This window comes from Pseudopipra pipra, unplaced genomic scaffold, assembly GCF_036250125.1.
Source record: "Pseudopipra pipra isolate bDixPip1 unplaced genomic scaffold, bDixPip1.hap1 HAP1_SCAFFOLD_554, whole genome shotgun sequence".
NCBI classification, from domain to species: domain Eukaryota; kingdom Metazoa; phylum Chordata; class Aves; order Passeriformes; family Pipridae; genus Pseudopipra; species Pseudopipra pipra.
This window is the reverse complement of record NW_026991040.1, coordinates 1-15,131: the sequence shown is the minus strand read 5'-3', so window position 1 is coordinate 15,131 and position 15,131 is coordinate 1. Positions and strand designations below refer to the sequence as shown.

Genomic DNA, 15,131 nt, shown 5'->3' with positions numbered 1-15,131 from the left:
ATCTGGTCTTAGGCAGATAACTTGCTACATGTGAACAATGGGATCATTTTGAGTTTCTCCACAATCCAATAAGTCTTTCCTCCCTTTCTGAGCAGAAGTCTTTATTTCTCTTTAAACAGTAAAAGAATGTTGATATTTAATGGAAAATGTGTCATGTGAATAATAAAATTCAGGTTTTCTTCATTATTTCTACAAAACTTAGGATCATAAGCAAAGCAATGCAATCTTTCAGAGCATATCCCGCATTAAATTCACTGGTAGTTTCTCACTCCTAGGTAACTTGACAGATTGTTAGACCCTACAGGTAGTGTACTGATGAGACAAACATTGGCCCACTTTGATCAAGCTGCTTGTATGACTTTTTCCCATTTTATATTACAATAGTATACTCACATGCAAGATGCGTATCTTGATCAAAGTGTCCTTGTCACTTCTCCTCATTCTTGTCAATATGCATCTAACACAGAAGCACAGAGTGCTTCGAGAGGAAGTCAGCAGCAGTGGCTGTGGGTTAATTCTGTTTCCATCTGTATGTCCATTATTTGTAAACCAAGCACAACAGAATGGTGCAAGCTGACAACAAATCCTAGTGAAAGGACTCTCCTGTGGTGGTAGGCACTGTGTCACCTCATTCCTTGAGTTGAGCGTGTGGTTTGGATCGTTAAAGCAGTTTGCAGAGCAAAACCAATTTGGACATGGATAAGATTAAGCAAATATTTGGGATTAACCACAAAATGGGCACATACAGCAAGATATCTTAGAATACCACTATAGCTTGTAGTAAATGATCAGAAAGGAAACTTTGAGTCTTGTGCGCCTTGGCAGAAATAACTGAAGTGAAGCAGTGCTTCATTCAAAAGACTGATCTGCCTATTTACAAGTTAACACGTAAATACACGTTTTTTTTTTCTGAACCGATAACCTTCTTTATGTTTTCATTAATTCAAAACAGCTTCTCATGACAGGTGTTCCCAGGGCAGAGACTTCTGGAGTGACTGGTTTTCCTTGCCCACAGAATCGGTGAAGCCCTGGCCATAGTAGTCCAAGTAGCTTGTCTTACCCCTCTGTAAGCAGGCACTTAAAAAAAAGAGCTCCTTTGGGAGCTCTAGGAATAGTTATGCCATAAATACCCACTCTTTTCAATTTGCAGCGATTTCCAAGGTAAATCCCACTTCTGCTTACAGTACTTTGGAGATATGACCATGTGTCAATTAGGTAAAATTTCAAGTCAATCAAAGTGTTTTATTGAGGAAATCAAACCAGTTCTTACGGAAGTTACTTTTGACTGCATGCAATCAAGGGCTAGCAGACCAGGGAGAAGCGACCTGGAAACAAAAAGTTATGTTTTTTGTTACCAGTTTTCTAAAACAGTCTACTCTGGATGCTTACTTATGGTATATATTATGGATATTTCCTTTACCATGGCAGAGACTCTTCTGAAGAGAGAAAAAAAGAAGCAATCTGACTAGAAAGAGTTAAGACTCTCACAGACATGGATATTGAATTACATTTTGTTCACATTTGAAATGTTTATATTATAATGGAAGACCGCTTTTGTCATGGAAACTCAAAAGTTCAGATTAATTATACACTATTAAAAAGCCTAATCCTTATCAAATGGAAATCACCCCTTTTCCCTAGATGAGTAGCTAGTTGACAGGTCAGTGATCTGTCTGTTATAGAAAGGCTATCATGCAAAATATAAAACAAATTACCTTTTTTCATAGATACTTGGTCTGCTTTTCTCCTTCTGAATTAACCCCTCTGCCCCACGTGACCATAGTTATCATAAATGTCTCTCCTTTTCACTTTCACGTATACATTTTGTCTGTGTTCTTTCATATGCTATTCAAATTCTTTAACAATTAAATGATAAAATTAATTAAATGTAAATTACTTTTTGAAAAAAAAAAAGAGAAAAGGGTTTTGTGAAAGGCTACAGAGTTGTATATAATTTACCTCTGCAATTAAAATGGCTGCTTTGCTTCAGTGTGGTTCCCTAGGGTAAATAACAATTTCAAAATGTTTTGAAAAAATCATGTAACTGTAGCAAGAGAGCTTTCTACCCGATTTCTTGTGACTTTTCTGAGTTCTGTACATATGTTCACATGCATAATTATCTGATGCTGACGTATGGAGCACATGCCTCAAAAATGTGGGATTTGTTTGTTGCACCTGAAGAACTTGAACACACAGGCTAGTTGCTGGGCCAACTTACATTTGCTTCTTGCTGCAGAAATCTTCTCTTTAAGATTAATGGGATTGCTCTACAGTCATTAAGGTCTAGACCGAACAAGACCGTTTTAATTAAAACTTACCATTTTTAGAGATAAGCCCACCTGTACCCATACCTTATTTTTGGTGTAAATTAGACATTCCCATTTAGATTAAATCAATTACGATGGCATTTAAAATCCAATTTAAAGCAAAACAACTGTACCTTTCTGCAATAGTTTTAAAGTATTTCAACACAATTGCACTTTATCACATTTGAATGCGCTTTCTTCTTGTTGTGAGGGCCCTGGCCAAGTCCCAGGGCTGCTGATCTTTTCACTAATCAAGGGAAGAACTGTTTCCTGTAGGATTCCCATTTTCCAACAACCTGGTTGATAAAGAGGAAGAAGGAGTTACAGGCTCTTGAGGACACTACAGGAGTAATGTCCAGTGCTGCAGAGCTCATGAAGTATCTATCCATCTGTGTCATGAAGCTCCTACTATGCTTATCAACTCCTTAAGTATGAAAAGCAAAAAACCAGTACTTTTCTGGCTATGATGCTGATTTCCCAGGAGAGCTGTGTGAATCACTTAACATATATGCCTCAGTTTCCCTGCATATGCAGTGAGAATAGTTTCAGTATCACAGGGATGTTGAGAGGCTCATACCATAAAACCAGCAGCTTTGTGTTAAAGTTACAGTAATAGTGAAAGCTGTTCTTTAGCTATTAACTCCTTAAAAGAGGAGTGAAAAAAGGAAATTCGGCTCCAGCTTAAGAACAGCATTCAAAACATGACTATTGTGATGATTTTATCTTCCTCACAAATCAGTGGTGCAACACTGAAGTTTCTGTTAGAAATTGCGTGGCAATCAGAAAAACTGTGGAGTGGGATAATCTGGCAGGTTGAAGAAAAGATTGGAAGAGCAGTCCTCAGCTATGTCACATTCAGAATGACAGTGTAGGACTGAGGAAATGTAGAGAAATATAGATTTGAACTCTATTGATGTATGGAAGATCTGACTTTTAAGCGCAGTTGTACCCATAGCTCTTGCACAGTTAGAAAAGAAATAAATTATTCCAGATTTTTCAGGCTTTTTTGATTTTGTGGAAGTTGGTTTTTCCCTGCCAGTTGAAGCCACTCTCAGACACTAGAAAATGTCACCTGGCAGCATCCAATGGAGAGAGACAGTGGGCTTTGAGGACATGTGATTTTTGCCAAATTGCACTTGCTATGGTCTTCTGGCTCCCTTCTAGCCTCTCTTAATTTATTTTATATGTTCCTCTGTATGTTCAATGTCAGTAATGTTATAGCTGAAGGGCCTTGTAGGTTCATAGTAAATTTCTGTGGGAATAATCTAAATCCCCAATAGTTGCCTGAGTAGCTGGCTTATGGTCTGGGTAATACAGTTTCACTCTTCCAGCATATTATGAGTGCACTTACTAGATCTATGCATTTACTCAGGCACTCATAAATATCCTTCACAGAATGATATCCATCTTCCTCACTGGTAGGTGGGAAGGTCTGCTGTCTACCTGAGGCAAGCCTGCAGACCCAGCATAGTCCCCTTACTTACACCCTCATTTGGGCAAGAGAACAATGTTAACTAATCCTCTGCTTTGGTCTTTACCAGAGGATAGTGCATGATCTTTAGCACTGAAAATTATAGACTGAAAAACTGATTTTCAGCTGAGATTGTAAATGAGAAGTTAATGAAGAAGTAGGATGTGAGAATAACGTTTCAGCCAGTAGGAGTTGCAGAGGAGGAGGATTTTGCACTGATCATGGCAACGCTGTCCAAGCAGGCTAGGCACTTAGGAGTCAAAAAGGGGAATAACAAAGAAAATTCAGATCCTGAGAACAATTTAGATTAATGTATTTGATTAAAAATAATGTGAATTACTTAATTCAACTTGTAATTTTTCTCATGTGTTATTAATCATTTATACATATGCATTTACATATACACATGTGTAAATATTTGCATAGACACATGTGCACATATCTATATTTTTATACATGCATGCACCTGTATATTATAAAATGTAAGGCCTCTTTTTACTCTGCACCAGCAGATAAATAGCTTGTAATCTAAATCACATAAAATTTTAAGTAGACCTGGGGAAAATTCTTTGCAAATGTTGGTCTGTTAACTTTCCTTTAGCTGGCTTGTTGAAATTTGGCTTAAAGGCCTTGATAGTGATTGTAATCATATACAGGGACACCCTTTTTTGTGGTGTTGGTGAAGATAAAGTTGATCAGTTGTATCCTACCTGAAAGGTAATTTTTCTTTAACATGTTAGGGATTTGGTGTTGAAAACCTTAATGGCAATGTAAATGCAGTCATTCTTTTTGTAAGAGATTCAGCATTGCCGTTGTTTGTGACAAAAGTCATGTTGACCATGCAAGATCACTGGAAAAGAGAATGGTGTTCTCAGAAAAAAAATTCTTTCAAAGACGGGGGGTTTTTTTGAGCTTAGCATGTCTATTCCTTAACATTCTCAATTTGTCTTATGTTCACAACCTGGGCAATTACTCACAGTTAAGTGCATTTTATAGTAGTCACCTGTAAGTTATTGGAAACATCTGTTTCAACAGAAATACTGTTCCTGTGTTCTGTGTACCAAGGTATTATTATTGAGTTTGTAACAATTTGCAGTTATAACCAGTTCCAAACAGGGAATTGCTTATGAAAATCAAACAACTAATTTAAAGACTACCTGAAAGCATCTACACTATAAGCAAAGTGTATTTTCTGCTTTGCGTAACACTTGCATTTGTTTTATTAAGTGTGTTCTGCTACATTAGTTTAGGAAATAGGCTGCAATTTGAATTCCATATTGTTAAGTGTTACATGTATAAGTGTCATCAGTCATTGCTAAATCACGATAAATTAAGTGTCTAGAGGTTTCCTTAATTTTTTGTGCATTGTACTGTATGGCAAGGTTTGTCTTCTATTTATCACTTATTTGCCACTGATTTTACAGAATAGATTGTTAAAACCTAATATTGATGGAGGTATTTGATTGCAGGTTTTGCTGTTTGTAGATTTTGGTTTTAAGCTTTATGGGCATTGTGTGCTTTGGTTAAGTCAAATAATATTTCCTTTTGTTTTGATGGCCTGACTCTCTTATCACCTGTGACTTCCTCCAAACTGTAGTTATATTGCATAGTGTGAAATTGGAAAATCTGTTCTGTGTGTGTTCTAATGGATGTGACGGTCATTAAGTATATGAGTCTTCTGACGTTGTAATCAGATGTGAATCAGTCTGTTAAATATCCATGAAGCAACATCTGCTTCACAGAGTGACCTTCTGCTAAAGAATATTTAGCATCTATTAGCAGATCATAGTGCAACTCTGTCTTATTTGAAATGCACTAAACTAGAGTAGTCTACTGCTGTTTAGCAACTAGCTTGTAATAATTTATTGCAGTTAAATAAAGCTTAAAAAACTCCATTAAATAATTATAGGGATTATATGCATCTTGAAAACCTTTGTGTTCTACTGAAATTGCCCATTTAATTTCAGGGTTGGTTTGTTAAAAAAAGCTGAAGTCTAAAGGCACATTAGGGGATCTGTCAGATGCTATTTTCTGTAGGTGTTAATAAAACCAGATTAAAAAAAAAAACCCTGAAACAAATTAAAACCAAAAGCAATTTTACCATCTGTTGTATGTTAATTAGGACTTGGTGTATCAAGGGTAAACTTGCTCTTGGAGAATGTCACCGAATGTCTGCTAATAGAATAATATGCAAATATATTAGATGATAGGATTATGTTGAATTTCTCATTCTGTTTGGTTGTAGCAAATGCTGAGATGTTTTTAACGAACTTTAATTTTCTTTCTTCTTAGAACAACCTCCAAATAACCAAGGCCAGTCGACCCTGCAGCCTTTGCCACCTTCTCACAAGCAACATTCAGCACAGCATCACCCATCCATCACCTCACTTAACAGAAACTCACTGACAAATAGGAGGAATCAGAGTCCGGCCCCGCCGGCTGCTTTGCCCGCCGAGCTGCAAACCACACCTGAGTCAGTCCAGCTGCAGGACAGCTGGGTCCTTGGCAGTAATGCACCACTGGAAAGCAGGTAATTACTTAGGTACTACTACAGACTGTGGCACTTCTAAAGAAAACATCTAACTTAATGAAAGTTGACCAGCAGCTAAACTTCCCTTCATTCAGCAAACAAAACTGAAAACTTTTCAGTACTAAAAAATCTGTCCTCTCTAAAATCCACAGTGACTTTCTTCTCTCTTACCATGCCTAGTGCAGAGTAATTGGACTCAGAGAGTATATTAATTTTTCCAGACATGCATTTTCCTTCCTGTTCATAATCTGTGACTTTTGACTGTTGAAAGAAATTTCTTTTCTTGCTTGCCAGATATGTTATGTGTCAAATGTACACTGTCATACAGATCAGATGTCAAGGAACTTTCAGTAATACTTTGTAACTCCTATAGTTGGTACCTTTAAAGACATACTTATGTCAGGCTAGGTATTTTTTTACAGATGCCTAGGATATGATGAGACAAAAGAACTCAGTTCTGGTGTAATGATAAATTTGTCCTCCCTCTTGATAACTGGCTCTAGGAAAGAAGCAGCTAATACAAAGGGTAACACTAGCTTCTTTAGATGCAGAATGATGTATGATGCAGAATGACCTATAAAAACATGTATAGGAATGATCTATAAAAAATGTATACTGGCACAGAGCTGAATTTACCTACAGTGATTAATTAGTACTTATGTAACAATCAGCACTCATTTTTTATTAACGAAAGCCATAATATTCCAATTTAGTCATCAAACTGAGCATTTATTACTATATTGAAGTTGACAGTAATTCTTGAAAATATTTGTGAAATGCATTCAATTCATTCTTGAATCTTTAAATTTTTGCTTGATTTGCTATTTAAAACGTAGTTCCTATAGTTGATTTATTCTGACTATTTTAAAACGTACACAACCTTAAGATTCTCTTTTAGATAGTTTTTGTCCCCATGAGTGTTTCAGGCAACTCCTCTGTCAGGCTGTTGGGAATGGCTGTTCATTTTCTTAGTTTTCTTGGGCCCTCCTGTATTGCTTATGAGTCATAGACACTGTGGAGTAGCATTCTGCTGAAGAGATTTCACCATCATACTCAAAAAGTTTAGTACATAAAGAAAGAATTTTCTTACGGAACAAGTTTGTAGTGGAAAAAAGATGTTTGATGTTTTCCTTATGCTAGTTAATCTTAGATAGACAGGTAATGTCTTCAGTGTTTGCTTCTATTGTAATATATGTGTTTATTGTGTTTATAAAGACATAGGACTTGAATGAGAATGCCACTTCTAACTTAGAGCAAATATTTTTTGCAGAGTAAAGTCTTTTCATCTTTTAAATGTTCCTGATGAAAAGCTGAGCATATTTGAGTGTTTGAGTTTTTTAACACTTGTGAATAAACTGAAATGTAAAAATTTCACATAAAAACTGACAGAACCCTGCTACTAATGTTTCCTATAGTCTCAATTGGTTGGAACTCTGGAGGTGAAGAACCCATCTTGTTTGTCATTGATTTTTCCTTTTTTGGTTATAGTTCCCTACTGAGTGTGATTTTTAGGCTCAGTTTCAACTACGTTAACAACTTTGTAATAGGTCTCTTCCTTTATTCTTTTCTTAGCCTACACATTTATTTACTCTTTGACAATACTTTAGCTTATGCTCATAATCAACTTTTTTTTTTTTCTCCCCTCTCCTTTTTTTTTATCCGTCTTACATTATGGCCATTTAGAGGTGCAGAATGTGAATGTCAGCGTATATACACAGCACAGTTATCTTTCTGTCTCTATAGGCTCATACTGGTGATGGGTGGCGTAAAAATGACACACAGCTCCCAGTCATCTATAGCTGGGTAGTGAATTGGCTGGCTTTGTGTATGTGCATGTAGGTGAGAGGGGTGTATTTGCAAAGCCTGAGGATCGTTTTAGTCCCTGTCATTCTGCAGTAGTAATGGAAGTGACTTTGAAATATGTATTTCATAATATTGGATTCAGTTGTGTATTTAATAGAATATACTCCAGTTTGGCTCTATTAACAAGAGTTAATAATTTTGTGTAAAGCATTGCTGTTACTGGCAAAATAGATGAACTGTGAGGTAACAGATCAATGATGTCCAACAGAAATTCCAATTTATAATTTATTAAATATAAAAAGACTCTTCGCTTAAAATTTTATGAGGACCTAAAACTGTAACATGGATTATGTGAATGCTTCTTTCATCTTTGATGCTGTCTTTAAATGACAGTGATGTTACTGAGCAGTGGCAGAAATTATCTTCCCTCTGTTTGGGCTCGGTAACATCTACATTAAAAAACAAGCAAGACAGTAAGAAAATATTTCCTGCAGACTGCAGGACTTTTTTATTGGTCATTTAATGATCTCTACTATTTGACTGTTCCTGAACCTGCTGTTAAGTTAGATTCAGCTATAGAAGCAATATATCTACTATAGAAGCCAGCACTAGAGAACAATATGAACTTTTGAAGAAATCAAAAAACTTTGCATTTTGTTCTTTGAATTACTGATTGGACAGCCGAAGTCATGCAAATATATGACTACTCATCATGTGTCTGAATATGATAAGCTATGATTTAGTAATTACATATTAGAAGGTTTTTTATTATCATTGATCTTTAAGTTTTTATTCTCCTACTTGTTTTAGTAATGATTTCTTGAACATTAGTTACATTCTCAGCTTTGAGTTCTAGTAGGATCTAAATTACTGATATTTAAAAATATTTAGTAAATCCCTTCTTTAAATGCTTTCTCTTAAATATTTGAATGTGCAGAATTTTTCTACTGCACAATCAGTTATGAATGTTAGAGGTGCACAGAGAAAAACTATGTTAGAACTTGTAAATTTTTAGATAAAAATAAGCATCTCTTACAGCATTTCTTGGGTGATATTCATTTTAGGCACTGAGTGTCTAAGGTCAGTTTGTTGGCAAGGGGAAATTTACATATTCCAGTCAAGGAGTAAATCTCTGAGAATATAATATAACTTTATTCAGAATCTGTGCTAAGATGTCAGTGAATCAAAGAAGAGCTTTGCTTCTCCTTACTTGATTTGCTCTATGAAGTACCTCCTGTTTTAAAAGATGGCTGCATTTTGTATGACGGACTGTGAATTTTTTGTAGAAACTAGCCAAGAAACTAAAATGTCTTTCCTAGTTTGTGCTGGTACTGCTTAGTCTTCTCTTACCGCTTGAAGTAGAGTGGGTAGGAACATTACTATATCCAGTTACTTATCTACTAATTTTACCAAGAAGAAAGAGGGAATTGGTCGAAGAAATACTTAAAGGCTGGAAAATATTGTAGCATTTTGAGGGATTTAGTTAAACTACTAGAATACCTCAAAATGGTTGTCATGGTTTGAGATAGTCCTGAAATCCAATTCCCTAGCTCCATCCCCCCTCCCACATCTCAGCCTAATGTGAGATGGGCTTTTCCAGACAAAACACACCAGGCTCAAAGTGGGGGAAAGGGAATATATTACAATGACTGTACAAATAAATACCATATCACATTATACACATGATCACAAACTATCTCTACCATAACATATAGTATTTACAGTGGATCAGGTCTCCTCTCCCCTCCAAATAAAAGTCCAGGAGGGAAAGAAGGACAGATCCCTTCCAGTCCTTAAGCAGCAGCATCTTCTGAGGCAGCAGTCTGTCTGTCTTCTCCACATGCAGCAGCTGATAGCTGGCTTTCTGCCAGCACTCAACGAGGGAGGTATCAAACTCCCCCGGCCCCATCGCCTCAACCGAGGGGTCTTCCGTGGGCTTCGTAACCCCAGACAAGGTCGTATCACCACGTCATATCACGAAGACACAGGGGGGTCTCTGTGACGGTCTGGTATCTTTTGCAGGAGACTCAAGCTCCTTCTTGCAGGGCCTTTGTGCCACTGCCTCTCAGGCTGCCACCGTGGCAGCAGTGCAAGGGGGGGAAGAACCAAGGTCACTCCCCCCTGCATTCCATCTGGCCGTCCCGGTCCAGCTCCCGGGACGCTCTGAGCTTGTTTGGAAAACAAGGTCCAAACCACGACAATGGTACAGAGAAAACGATTCCTGGAACTGTGTTACTTTAAAATTGTTTTGCAAGCTTGATTCAAACTTCATTTTAGAATGTGAAGATTTTAGAAACTCCCTAAAGTGTGATGAACATACCCATATGTCTTTATTGGGGTGGATTGCCAATGAAGCTAGTGCCTTCGATATTGATTAAGGTGTGAAAGGGGTGTTGATAGTTTCCAGGGAAGTTTTAAATCAATTTGGGTCGAGGCTGATTGATTGTCTGCAAAAGCACAGGGTTGCTGGAGGTTAAAGTCTGCTCAAAGCAGCTATTTTACACATTCCACCCACTAAAACAGTGCCTCGTTTAATCAAATTCAAAATTGTTCTGCTTTGTAAGTCTTCCAGGTTTTCACACATGGACTTGATTAGACATGTTACTTCTACTGAGAAGGTGAATGGTACAAAATGAAGGAGAAACTGGGGTTGTAATTCAAGTCCTGCTCTTCTGAAAACCCTGTTTATCGCTGTGGGCATGTCGCATTGCTGGTCTACAAGTTGAGGAAACAGGACTCTGCTTAGATTGCTGACAGCATGAATGCATTTTTAAAGATTGACATGCCATAATTATGGGATCAGTATATACACATGTTAGACACGTTCATTAAATCGAAGAACCAATAGTGTTTTCAAAGACTGAAGTCGAATAAAAAAGTTCTGTTTTCTTCTGACATTCTCTTACAGTCGGGTTCTCACTGAGCATCTGTTTGAATCCTAAAACACTGAGTCCATATGCTTATAAGCTTCCTTTGGTGTCAATAGTGTCTTACTTTAGATTTTTGCTTGATCTCTCTGGCATCTTTCCTGCTCAAATATCCCTTGCTGTCACCATGAGTACTTGCAATTTGATCATGCTGTGTATTTTCTGCCCTGGCTCTTAGGCAAGCACCGATAGTCCAGAATTCAGTAGTATTTGCACAATATTCCCTGAGTTTATCATTCCCCTCTTTAGAGATACACGGTCATTGGAGTAAGAATGGATGCTAATATTTTTTTCCCATGTTAATCATTCCGTGTTTTAAATAGGAAAAGAGAAATATGCAGTTCTAAACAAAATAATAGTTCATAACCTGGTTTCTCCACCCTCTTTTTCTCACCATTCTATGAGAGAACAAGAGCCTCTGGTCCTTTCCTTCCCTCCCCTGCTGCTGTGCATTGTTGTTTGCAGAACATGAGATCTCCATTCACTCTGGTAGCCAGCCCTCTGCACATTTCTGGCTGTCTGACTGTGCCAAGGAGCCAGCAAGAGAATGGCTTTTTAGTCTCAGTTCATTTTCATTACTTCATCTCTGGTCCAGCCTCGTCAAGTAAACAACATCCCCCACTATGCACTGTTCAGTCCTTAAGGCTGTCTTGCCACAGGCAGCAGCCACGAATTTTATCCAAGGACTTGCACATAAATAAGGGATCACCAGAGGGTAATGACTACCCAGTGGTAGTCTTCAGGTTACAATCCAGCATATATAGTTCAGAGGACAGCCTGGAAGGCACATGAGTCCCACATTATGTTTTGCACATCCATGGAAAAAGAAAGTTATGCAACAGAACTAGTATATTCTTTTTTGTGGGATCATCCCATTCTTTAATTTGAAATTGCATCTCTAATTTCATCTTTTTGTATCTTTGTGTATAGAGAATTAGAAAATCAAGCAGTCCTTGCAAATGGTCATGACAGCCTTATAGAGATGGATGTGTTTTCTCCAACATATCACGATAGCAGTTATGGGTATGTGACTCTAAGTGTTTGCATGATGCTAACTGTTGACACAGAAGACAAATTGTAATTTTAAAAAATATTATTCCAATAGTAAAAAAAAATCTGGGACAGAATTCCTCATCTTTATGTCTGATTTTTAAAAATTCAGGCTTTAAATAATTTGTCTTACTGACTCATGGTAGATAAAACATGGTAAACTTTGACTACTGAATCTTGTTTGCTTTCACTTAAGACAATAAGACTGCAATTGATGGTATTAATTCTCTATGGCCTGATTCTGCAAGCTGTTGCAAACTATTTGTATGACTACACATTTGCCAGATCCGATTCTTAGTTTGTAATGTATTTACTACTTAGCAAATGTTTCTTTTAAAATATTATAACATTAATATCGCATAGGGAATGACCAATCAAAAAAGTTAAGCAGAATTATTTACTTCATCTGTAGTATTTTTTACCAGTTCATTTGAAATTGCAACTGCTCATAAATGTGTAACTGTAAATAGAGAATTACATATAAATTAATATTTCGATTTCTTTAAATAAAGTTTATATTTTAGAGCTGTTCCATAACTACTTAACTTGCCATTCTTACGCCTAGTCAGTATAATTCATTTCTGATACACACACATAAAAAACCCTGAAAAATGATAGTACCCTAAAGCAGTACTATTTCTAATGAGTTCCAGCCTGTTAATCACCGCACTACGCTAAATTTTAATAAAAACCTGTTAATCATAAATTTACCTTTGTTTGTTTGTTTGTACTATGATAAAAATCAGATCTTCAGGTCTGAAATCTGTTTTGATAGTGGTAACTCCTAACTTAGAAAAGGGATAAGGTGCTATTTGATTAAATGAGATCTGCATCTTCCCATTAATAAGTGATTAATCTTCAAGATATATTGGCACTGTACATTGATCTGCTGCTTATTCCAAAAACTCATAAACTTTCACTTTGTCACGATTTACAATCAACAGCAGGGAGAGAATGGTGTGTTAAATTCAATTAGTCAGTCATTATCAACAAACTCAAAGATATTGCAGATATTTGCCAGAAGACCCTAATATATTGTTTTCTTCCAAAATGTAAGCATACTGTATTAAAAATAACAAAGCCAAATATTACTGTTCCCTGTAGACCAATTACCATACAATACTGATTCAGATGCATAATTGCTGGAGTTAATAGAACCATGCCTTGTTTATGCTTTGTAAGTTTGTAATGGAACCACCAAATGCAAGTATTTTAGCAAACGGACTATATTATATGAAATTTCTTTTAGTTGATACTAATTTAGGTAACAATACAATGAAATTTATCTTGTTTGTAATCCCTTCATTTTTAAAATTATGGTAGCAGGAATCATCTCCTGGTGTGAAAGTTGTCCAGAGATGATAACACATCAGTTCCAAAGCATAATAGATTTGAGACTACAACATGCTATCAGCATGAAGATTCAGTTTATCAACCTCGCTAACATACTGTGTCACAGCTAGAATCATTATATATTTGTTTCTTTGTTTTCATGTCATGCGTGTGTTACATTGTGATAAACTATTCCTTCATTTATATGGCTTACAGAGAGAATATTAATCTGGTGAATTTGACAATTTTAGTGTTAAGAATGATAATAGAAATAGACATTTTTCATAGACATTCTAATGATTCATAGGCCTAGACCTAAAGAGTAGTTGTTTATAGCTTTGAGAGATTTGTGCACAGTGCATTAATTATCATAAGACAGCTGGAAATCTCAAAATATTTTAATGATATGTATTGTTCGGCTTTATTCTTTTCTCTAATGTGTAAACATATATATCTGTTGACAAATCAGCTTAGTTTGAAGTAAGAAGTCTGTTTTGCCCAACCTGATAGTCCTGTCAAGTTATTTAGATGTCAAAATCTGCAAATATGTAGGATTCACTATCATTGAATGACTCTATTTATATTACTTATAGATAAAGCTAACTAGCATTTTCTACTTCTATAGACTCCTTGTTTTCTGAAAATTTCATATTTCTGCAGGATTGGGGGTTTAAAACTTCCTGTTGTATTTAAGTAGGAATTCTTTGCAGTTGGTTGGGGATTTTTGTTACCCATTTGCAGAAAAGTTAAGGAGAGCTGAGTTTAAAGGAGGTCAGGTTGTTATAAGGGCATACTGAATTAAACTTAAGAGTGGAAGAAGTCAGCAGTGCAGACTGGAGAGGAGCAAACTCAAAAAGACTGGGCCCAAAAGGGGTAGGAGTGGGTGTCCAAAGGGGTAGATGGAGTAGTCCATTAGGAGAAGGAGGAACTGAGACTGGTTGATTATGCAAGGTAGTGCATAGATAAAATGCTAGAGGACCAAAGGCTGAATATCTAGGATGAAAACTGAGATAATTTCTTGTCCTTTACTGATTGTAATTACTTGTGAAGTCCTTTTGAATTGCATGCACCTCATCACCTATAAGATTGACTCAAGATGGTGAGAGACCTTGGCTGCTGGCATACGCTCTACTAGTGACAGAATCCAGAAATAATCAAACTAAATTTTCTATCTGTGATGGGCTATGCAGATAGGAAACCTTTCAATATGATTTCTGAAGTTTCTTCAAACTTTCTTAAAAAAGTCACAAGTTGAACAAAAGAACGCTGTATTACGAAATTGTCATCAACATCATAAAGTCAAGCACACAATTTACAAAATTAAAAGTAACCTCTTTCTACAGTTGCATGTCTGCAGTTGAGTTTGCCATCCCAGTAAGTGCGGCTCGAGTTGAACCAGAAAGGAATTTTAACAGATTCTGGAGATTCTTTCTGTCACATTCAAACAGGTGAGGAAACAATATCAAATGTAATGGCAAAACAAAGACCTGGATGACTGTATAGTGTCTGTATGCCACATCTCTGATAATACTGATTGCAGAAAGAGAAGTCCAGCTCCAAAAAGGCCTGTGTGGAAATGAGTACCATTAAAGATAAAGTTCTGGGTACAAGATGTAATCCTCTGCCTTGTTGAATCCCTAAAGGGTGGTCTCTTGGTTCTATGAAACTTGGTATGTTGCATATGAGAGACTATGCAAGCATAGTACTCACAT

At 36.5% G+C, this 15,131-nt stretch overlaps 1 long non-coding RNA gene across 1 annotated transcript; it reads left to right on the top strand.

The window, feature by feature from the left end:
* The first annotated feature begins 6,054 nt into the window (after positions 1 to 6,054).
* Positions 6,055 to 15,010, top strand: LOC135408659 (uncharacterized). Its single transcript, XR_010427765.1, has 3 exons — positions 6,055 to 6,307; positions 11,968 to 12,060; positions 14,763 to 15,010. It is a non-coding gene; the product is annotated as an uncharacterized LOC135408659 (long non-coding RNA).
* Positions 15,011 to 15,131: the final 121 nt, after the last annotated feature.